A 10,389-nucleotide genomic window follows, 5' to 3' on the forward strand; every position below is an offset into this window, starting at 1 on the left:
GAAAAACAAATATCAATTTGTTTACTCAGAAAGTTTTCAAATATTCATCAAAGGAGATCTTACTGCTAATTTAATTGGGCTTGAAAAAATAAGCTCTCAACTACGTGTGTAAATATACCTTGTTTCATTTGATGCAGAACTTTCTCTGTTCAAGGTAATAAATCAAGCTAGTGGTGCAATCCATACCCAGGACACTTTAGGGAACCAACTGTGTGTGTGATACAGAATGCTGGTAATTTTTCCACATCCAGAAACCAGGACACTTCCTGTCAGAGCATCCTCCAAGTCCTTCCATTGTGTTGAAACTGCAAAAACTTTCTAAATCAGGACTTCCTCCTATTATATTTTAGAAGCGTCTTTCTGGGAAATGCAGATTCAAGTGAAAAAAAAAAAAAAAAAGGGAATTCCTGCAGCACCACCCAGTGGAAACATTAGAAAAAGCTACGGGGTGCCCCAGAGCACAAGTTCCGATTTACTGCAAAACTACAGTAATATTGCCACAAAACCAGACTGGTTTAAGGATGTGCCGAAAAAACACAGAGGGTTTTGCTGGCCGACGTACTTAAGAGAGTCATACAAGGTATGACTACTCTGCTACTCCTGCATAACAGTCATCTTTTTACTTTAAACTCTAATTGCACAGATTATTTACAGTAAAAATTTACAAGGTCTCCTTCTCAAGCAAGAATACCCACTGTTATGACGCAGCACATAAAAGAAATAAACAGACTCCTGTGATTAAGAGCAACACAAAATAGACAGCAGCACAATCTCGCAAAATATTAAGGGATAACATCGAGTTCCACTGCAGAGAAGAAAGCACTCACACATACGTCCAGTAATGCTTCAAGTAGATACGTTTGGTAATACAGTGTTTGCAGTTTTTAATTTTTTTACCTAAGTCAAAGAAAAGCAGAGGCAGATGTCCATGGGAAGAAAGTTCTGCAATCTCCAAACTAATACAACAAAGGACTGGTTGCCTGCCAAGCAGAGGTGTGATGACATTGCCTTTAGAACACAAGTGTTTTCACATTTTCTGTAAGGATGCAGTTCAAGAAAGAGTTTTAATCCCACTGGAGTAAAAGCCCTTAGCAGGAGGGAAAATGGCTAGTTGCTTCCCTGTGAAGGCTTAAAAAATAACCTGCTCAATTATTTCTAAAGCTAGCCATAAATAAAACTACATAAATCTGTAATGGCTCCAACCCTTCACCTTGGGACAGACATAAAATGAGTGCAGACTCCTCACACTGCTTTCTGTCTGCTCATGTGGTGCACATCTGTGGCATGCTGGCAACACGCTATGCTGCAATCTGAGGGACTCCTGCTTTCAAAGCCAGTCCTATATGTTTATTTTCCCCATATGACTTTCTCTTATATTTTTGTTGGCATCAGTAGGACGCAGATCATGATTACCTGACCGTCCTATATAAAACTTCTGATGTTCCCAAAGCTGAAGAGGGCAGAGGTTCCAACCTCCAGGAACAGTGGCTATTCTAAAAGTTTACTTGATATATCAAGTGATGATTACTCCCAGATGTAAATGCTTTATCTGTACTCCCTTCTTCAAATGAAGTATTAAAATTTTCAATTTTGCAACAACACACCAAATGCTTTGTAACTTGTGCAGTGGCTCTAATATGTTAAATGGTATACTATTACTATCTGCTGCCTCAAATGCTGCTTTAATACATTTCATATTCAGATGTTTAAACTAATATTCCCCTTGTCGTTGATTTTTCCTAGACTAAAACTCAGATAAAAAAGCAGGTATCTTTCATAGTGTGAACAGAGAGGAACCTGGCCAAAAGGACAGGAAATAGTCCTTGGAGTTCTGTTAAAGCAAACCAAGGTTGCTGGCAATTTTCATGAAACCTGAAGCACAGCAAGATCATCACACCTTAGACTGGTAGTCATACTTGCCTTACTATGCATACAAAATTTTCAGAATTTGCTGGATTAGCAAGATGAGCCATTGAACTGTTAACATTCAGGCTTACCTGCATATTGTCATGTTGCAAGGGGAATCAGTTATAGCATTATACCAAAAATGGTATAACACAATTCAGCAGATGGTAACCTACAAATACGGAATCATTTTACCTGGACAGTTTGTTCCCAAAACATTGGCTCTATTGCAGTAGTTCTTGTAGCACAATACAGAGTATAAGTTCCTTAGCCATAAAAAATAAGCACCTAGGCACAGCACTAGTCAAGGTCTGTATTTTTATTATCTCATAGTAAAAACATAAATTAAGAATCACTCTTACATGTAAAAATCTCAAAGATCTGGTATTCTTCTTTGTCAGTGCTAATCAAAGTTCTGATATGTGTGTTTATCATGCACTAAGCTAAACCAAAGCCCAATTAAAAGATTTTTATCTTCTGACATTATTCATTTGCCTACTACGCCAACAAGGACCTACACATTTCACCTAGCATTCTTCATTAAACACTGGAATACCCCACAGAATGCATCATGGAATACATGAGATTTCAGCCAGGAGAAGATCTGATTGTCGCTCTCCTGTACTGTGTCCTGTGTGCTTAAACTAATTCCCACAGCTGCTGCAAACTATGAATGAGAGACAAATGAGACACTATTTCAATGATTACAGCAAACTTTGCTGTACACGAAGTGCTCAGATTGCACATGTTTAGAAGTGACATCAATACACCAACTGGTTTGTGAATGTCTCTGCTGCTCAGGATTATGTAACAGCCACTATTTTGACTTGTATGCTGAATCCTGTAAAAAATGACACATTTAAATAAAATGCAAAGACTCTCTTTCCTCTCCTCAACTTGGATGAGACTGCACAGTCAGCATTATTGTGCCCTGCTCCCAGGGAATCAAACTGCTCTGTTTTGTAAGGGTTTTTATCACAGAGCTCCAGCACTGAAGGGGCAGCACTGAAGGAGTGCTACAGTCATACTTCCTATACCAGCTCTATTCCACACTCACAGTTTGCTAAACTAACCACACACACCACTTGCTCTGAGTCTGCTCTGAGTCACCAGACTTCACAGAGGTCTATATCCAGAATCTAAACCCACATTCCCATCTCAGCTATGTTAGTGTAGCATGGAAGAAATTCTCTGAAGGTAGTCAACTTTCTCCAGATTTCACTAAATCAGCTGCAAAAGTAATTCGTTCTTATTTTCTAAATGCTTTTTAAAGATTGTTTCTTCACATGAATTACTGTTAATTGCTAGGAAGAGATAATGGTGGTACTTCAGTCTATAAACTTTTTGTTTGTGCCGTATTGTGACTTGATACAGCAAAGGCCATTCAACATTACCGCAATATAAACATTTAAAAACAATAACAGACATTAGCATCCTTCTCAAAAAGCCTAAACTGAAATACATCTGATCAATTTTCATTAAAAAAACAACAACAAAAAAGAAGAAATATACAGAGACATAGTAAAGAGGTGCTGTCACCACATTAAAGGCAAATGGATGTGGAATAGAAATCTGTTTTCCAGATGAACTATCAACTGTGTTGCAAAATGAGGATGGGAAACTTATAGGAGGACATTTGATTAAAAACATTTAGGTTCTCTAGATGAAGGATATAATCCAAGTCTACTCTTATGTGTACAACTGCAAAAGCATGTTTAACACAAACATCTTTGCTTGTTCACTAATGTTTTCAGAAAAAGACCCATCTTGTAAAATTGTATTAATGGGACTTAATACTTAGGTTAGAGCCTAGAAAGCTTTTACCAATTTTGAATGATTGGTAATAATCATAAAAATTACATATTATTCATTACATAATTAAATAACACTGAAAACTAAAAGACAATGTGTAAGACATAAGTTTTCCCCTCATAGTACTTCAAATGATCTTCAAGTTAGGATCCACAAGATAAGGAAATTGTATACTTTAAAGCTCAAAATCTAAGACAGGATTGTTTGCACAAGAACCAAAATATATTAATATGTAGTAAACTGGTATTTGCAAAGATCATCCAAGTTATATTCTGAATCTTCAAATATTGGGCAGTAAATTGGTAAGCAGAGACACAGACGTGATTGAAATGACACTCTGAAATGGGTCTGGGGGAAGCCGTGGAAGGGGCAGTATCATTCACACACTCAGTACACCCTGACACCACAAAATTTAGAGTAAAGCTATGGAAGACTAGGAGGACCCTTCACAGAGCAAGCAGGAGCTACTGCAGTGCCTTAGCTACGTTCAACATGCAACTAGTCTCCATGCATTAACAGAAGTGCTGACACACTCGAAAGTAAATACATGCCTAAGTGCTTTAAAAGATCAAAACAAAGTAAGTTTGCGGCTTCCTACAGAGACTCTTCTCCTGAAGATCCTGAGCTGTGCCTAACTGCTCAGACGTAGACAGATCACATGCTATAGTCTTCAAAACCCTTTCTTTACATAGTTGATTGGTATTTATCTTAGAAGTCCATAGGTGTCATGTCCATAACTGTCATCATATAGTTGAACAGTTTTCAACACTTGGCCAATGCACGTGGGGGTCAATGGACCTTTCTCCTGACAGCGAGGCAGAAGCACTGCAGCACTACTACTGTAGGCACAACTGCTCAGAAATAATGATGGATCCACAGATAGGAGAAGGACAAACCCCACTGCTCCAGATAATCACAGCAATGCTACTTGAGCAAGCAGCCCAAAATCAGACATGGTGTTGAGAACTGTAACTCTCCTACAGTAAAAAAAAAAAATATCATTTTCAGCTGAGTTGTACCTGCCTAGCACATGGCAAAATTGGCCTCCTATGTTCTTACACTCCAATATAACTTTAAAATATTACTTAAATACTTAGTTGTCCATTATAATGTGAGATACTGCCCATGAACTGCACCTATCAAACAGATCGACAGCTCCAGGGTACATTTTGGTAGTGCAAAAAACCTACAACAGTATTCATAAAAAATTTAAAATGCAGAATTGACTATACAGGTATTAACTGGCATTGATTTAGCTGGCAAGTAGTGCCTTTATGATATTTTTGTATCAATGTTTATTGGCAGGTGTTTTCTCTAGTTCTTGCTTTTAGAAAAGCAAGTCTCCTTCAAAGAGCTTTTGAATTAAAATCCACTCTTAACAAGAAACCCTTAAGAACCTGAAATCTGATATAATTACTGGCACATAAAATCACAATGCATTAAAGAAAGTTTTAAGGACAAAGATTAATTTCTTTTTGTGAAGTGCACAAATGAGAGGCACTTTGTGCTTCATCTGCTTTGTTTCCATTCATGCAGCCTGGTATTTTGTGGTGCAGTGAGCTGGACTTCCTGTGCCTACACCTTGACATTCTCCTCAAAATCATGACTGAATCCTTAATCATTCATTATTCAACAAAATACTTCAACATGAGAACAGACATATTCGGTCTTTCAAGGGCTCTCAACAGCCTCCAGAATACTCATTGATTCATTTAACAAGCCACAGATGAAGTAAACATGTGTCTAATGATTCAAGGCTATGACATTCCCTACTGTGGAAAACACCAAGGAGAAAGCCACGGTGAATCAATCCAAGGATACACGGCGCAACAGGACTTTCATAGGCCCGTCAGTGACAGCCTGTGGCATGAGCCATTGGGTGTGGTTACCAAGCACAGACTGCAGCTCAAAACCAACAGTGCTCTTTGAAACTGGCCCAGGATAACTGTCCTATAATCAGTGTCACAGCTCCGAAATGGACTCCAGCAGCAGTGTCCAGGCGCACCGTGCACTGGAGCCACCTCCACCAGAAGCAAGCCACAGACTGATAAATCACCTCAATTGCACTAATGAGTGCAGCCTGCTGTATCTTTATGGGAAGAACCAGCTAATTTATCAGTTCTTCGCTATCTTAGATTATTTAGCATTGTGACAGAGCACCCCTCAGAGAGATAATGGTAACTACATGAACTTACAAATTTTACAGGACGTCACCAAAACATACTAGTTAAAATCCTTTTTTATAAATACATGTATCACAAGTAACTATGTGTTGGTGCTCCCACCCTTATTCCATGCTCCCTTTAGTGGCCAAATGTCTGTTTATTTTGGTACCTATTTCTTTCTTCTGAAGCAACATGTTGGCACGTGATTGCATTCCCAAGGCTAAGCTTTGTATTTTCCGTACAGCTGATGGACCTCCATGTCCGTATTAGGTATAGCTACCTTCCTACATGTAAACATATGAGCCTCAGAGCAAGCAACAAGCTCCATGCACCTTGGTGAACCTGAAAATTGACTTTCATTCTGTGCTAAGTCTTGCAGAACCAGTTTTTGATCAATATTTGTGTTCACTTGACCAAAAATACCTGCCCCTACAAATAATTCTGTCATAAGAATACCTCCATCCCAAGAAGGGCATTACAACAAGAAGGCAAAGTTTACATAACTGGACTTTCTGCACAACAAAGAGGAAATACTTCAGTCTTTGGAGTGATATACTTGATTTCTTTCCATGACTTAAGTTTAATGAAATAACATTAAGTAACAGGAGCAAAGAGCCACTGTGAATCAGTAAACACTGAAAATGGCTAATGACTAAAACAAAATACACTTTTGTTTCTACATAAAAGTGTCCATGTGTGTGGTGTTATAAACAGTTATGAGGAAGGCTGTAGCTGAGTTTCTCCCCTGAGACTGAGTTGCTTATTTCAGCTGTTGCATCTAGGTGGAGTCGGTGATATCAGAAAGGATGTAAGCCTGTGGGTTTTTTCTTTTTAGGAACAACTTGCACAGCTGATTTGGAAAAATCAAGATGTAAGCAATGATGATAACTCTTGGAAGACAATATATATTCCTAACACATTTTTGGACAGGTGAAGAAAAAATCATATTTACAATAAAAGCACCTTTAATACTTTTTTATTTTTTGAGTGGAAACTAACATGCATTATATGATATTTGGATTTTTTTTTTATTCCAGACAGAACCGGTCTATCTTTAACACATCTATGGATTACTTCTCATTCAGTCTTTCAAATTTACAGAACACACAACTCAAAATACACTACTACTACATCTGTCTTCCTGAGGACATCAGGATGTTTTACACTTACGTCGAACGAACACAACATACAAATTCATAGAGTGTGGATAGACTACATATATATGTATATATATATATATATATATACACGTATGAATGTATGTGCTTCATCTACTCTGATCAGTAGACAGCACACTGAAATTCCAGCAATATTTAATGCAGTAAGTGAACAATTTAATGTCTGTATTTCAAAGAGAGACAGTAAGAGCCAGGAAACACTCTTCAGCAGATTTTGGTGTTGCACACCACACTAACAGCTCCATAACATAATCAACAGGTTTTTGAACACTATGTCCAGAAATGCACTTCTTTCTTTAAAACTTAAGAATTTTACAAAAGAAGTAAACGTCCAAAACTGAAAAAGAATCTCTGGCTTCCTGATGACTGCATTTGACTGAGACAGAGATTAGGCATTGTCTGGTTTGTACACTATTCTAAAAATTCTTCACGACCCGGCTAGAAAATCAAGAGGCATCTGTGTCTGGAGATTGTGTCAGTAATCCACTAATAGAAGTCCTCATCACTTGTTAATGAAAAATTTTTCTGTGTCACTTGGACATAGGAAGTGCAGGAAACACTGCAGATCCTCAGAGGTAAACACGTGGTATACTGCAAGCACTATTTTTTTGCATAATGTTTGCCAGTTTAATGCTATCACATAGTAATTCAAGTAGGTAGCTAAGTGTTATTTCCTATTGCATACCATTTTATTCACATTTATTGACATTTCCTTTAGCTAAAATTCACTTGCAAGCAAGAATCCATTTTCTTTGCTTACTCCAGAATTTTTTTTTTTTGCAAAAAGTTGTTAACTTCTAATTTAAAGATTGGTGGGGCATGGCAAAAATCTTTCAGTTCTGAAAATAGATTTCTTTCATGACCACTATGAAAGAAAATCATCATGAAATAATTACACAAACCACTAAATCAAAACTGGTATGTACAAAATCACTTGAAATCTAGATATGAAAAGCATCAATACAGGAAGGCTATGCGCATGAATATATTTTTCAAATATGGCCATCATCTCAGTATCTTGGCACAAAAGTCCTCTAACTTTGCAAATACATGCAATTGTCAGACATGCACAGAACGTGTTTATCATAACACAGACTTCTGCTACCCCATTTCTATGCTTCACCCTATGGAAATATTTATGCATAAATTAATCTGAAATAATTGAAAAGTCTTTATGAGCAAAATACGAGATGAATCACGACTTTCTGCTTGAAATGAAATGCAGCGATTGACTTTTGGAGTCCTCATGACCTAAAAGATGCTACATTATATAAATTGTCATAGCACTACACTCCTAAGTAAATAAAGATGTAACTTGTCTCCCTTTCAACTGCAACGTTAGAAAGGCTGACAGGGCTTCACAAAACCCTCCTGTGTTAGGGAACGGAAACTCCTAATGAGATTAGTTGGTGTGTGTGCAGACATTACTTAGCCATGACTAAATGGGCTCTCTTCCTGCAGCCAGTGGAAAATTCAGGGAACTTTTTCCCCCTGCAGCATCAGAGTCCCTCTAACCTTCAGCAAAGCCAGATCCAACAACAACTCTCCACTTTCTCTCCCTTTCTCTTTCTTTTTTTTTTTTTCCCCTTCCCTTACAAACATTTTTTGTGTTTTTCTTTTTTTCAGTTGGTCGTGGAAACTATCCACGTCGGCCAAGGGGTCTGGGGGCAGGGGGTGGCTAAGAAAAGCGGGTGGGGGGAGGTCCGGGGAGAAGGCTGAAGACTACAAAGGAAACTGTAAAAAGGAGCAAATACATAAACCTGAGAGGGAGAAAACCACAGAGTTTCTTTGTGAGCTGCAGTGACTCATTTTCAAGATGTTGTCTGCTGCCAGTTTCAAACCGGAAGCGCATGGCAATTAGTCTTGCTGTTTCCAGACAAGCCAGAAACTCTCCCGACACTTTTTTTTTTTTTTTTTTTTCTCTTTTCCTTTTTAAAGCCTCTTCTGCAGTTTCTGCAGGAGCTTTCCCTTCCCTCCCCCCGCGCCCTCCCCGGCCCCGCTCGGCCTCGCAGCGCCGCCGGGGACCCCGCGGCGCCCCCGCCGCCCTGACAGGCACCGGGCGGCCCCCGCCGCCCCGAGCGCCGTGCCCGGGATGCCGCTGGGAGGGGGCAGCCCCACGGCACTGCCAGCCGGCACCGGCGGGGAGGGGGGGCACGATACGCTCCGGCACCGCCGAGGGGCTGCGGGGCGGCGCGGGGTCCCCGGGTTCCCCGCGACCCCCGGCCCCTCCTTCCCGGCCGTGCCCCTCCTCACGCCCCGGCTCCTTCTCCCGCGTCCCCCCCGCCCACACACACACACACGGTCCGTCCCGTCACCTGCACCCGCAGCTCCCGGGGGACAGCAGGGCCCCCGGGGAAACCCTTCACCGGGGCGGGGGGCCCCTGCGGCGGCGGGAGCCTCCTCCGGCATCCCGCCCCCCCGACCACCGCCCCCTGCCTCGTTACCGCCGCGCTGGCCGGGCCCGACCCCGGGGCAGGACCCCTGGGCTCCCCGGCCCCGTGCGGGGCTGCGAGCCCCCTCCCCGCGGTGCCCGGCAGCCTCACCTCCCTCCCGCGGGCTGCCCCGCGCTGTCCCCGCTGCCGCCCCACCAGCGAGCGGAGCGCGGCCCCGCAGCAGCCGCCGGCCTCCCCTTCCCCTGCCCGCAGCCCCCCGAAACTTTGCGGGAGCCGGGGCGGGCGCAGAAGCACTTGTACCTACCCAGCGGCTGAGGGACTTCTCCGCTCTCTCCGGATAGTCTAGAGGGAGCTGAGTAAAATTCCCTGGTTCTCCATGCTGACAGTCTTCTGCAGGCGCTCTGTTGCTCTAGTAATGAGATCCTGATTTTGTTTTCCCTTTTTTCTTTTTTTTTTTCCCCTTGGGCCGGTGTGTGTGTGTGTGTGTGAGCGCCTGCCCGTGTGAGGGAGCGAGCAGGAAGCCGGGGCAGTCAGACAGCGGCCCGGCTCACTTCCTCTCCCGCACTATTCCCCGGGCGGTTTGCAGTCTGTGTAAACAGCCTTTTCCTCCCCGCGCCCCTCGCTCTGGCCGCCGATGTGCAGCATGGCTGTAACACAAGACACACGCATAGTAAAGCGGGCAGCGGGGACTCCGCCGGCTCGCAGGGAGCTCCCCGACTCCCCCGACCGCCACCCCTTCCTGTGCTACACCCCTGGGGAGGAGCTTCCCGCCGGCCGCCCCAGCTGCTTGGGCCAAAATATCCCCGCGTTTCCCCGTGAGACACAGGAGAGATGCTTATGAACCCCTTACGAGCGGTGCTTCGCCATCCCGGAGGATGGTGACGGCCTTTGGCCCCTGGAGAGACGGCCGCCTTTGTCCCACCATGCTGGGACTGA

At 42.5% G+C, this 10,389-nt stretch overlaps 1 protein-coding gene across 1 annotated transcript in view; it reads right to left on the reverse strand.

Annotated features, from left to right (window-relative positions):
- The window catches only part of ELK3 (ETS transcription factor ELK3), a 37,196-nt gene extending 27,018 nt beyond the window's left edge, over positions 1-10,178 (reverse strand). Inside the window, exon 1 of the mRNA XM_032107693.1 lies at positions 9,758-10,178. The gene's annotated coding sequence lies outside the window, so the exon portion shown is untranslated. The remainder of the gene's footprint in view (positions 1-9,757) is intronic.
- Positions 10,179-10,389: the final 211 nt, after the last annotated feature.

This window comes from Corvus moneduloides, chromosome 4, assembly GCF_009650955.1.
Source record: "Corvus moneduloides isolate bCorMon1 chromosome 4, bCorMon1.pri, whole genome shotgun sequence".
In the NCBI taxonomy this organism is placed as follows: domain Eukaryota; kingdom Metazoa; phylum Chordata; class Aves; order Passeriformes; family Corvidae; genus Corvus; species Corvus moneduloides.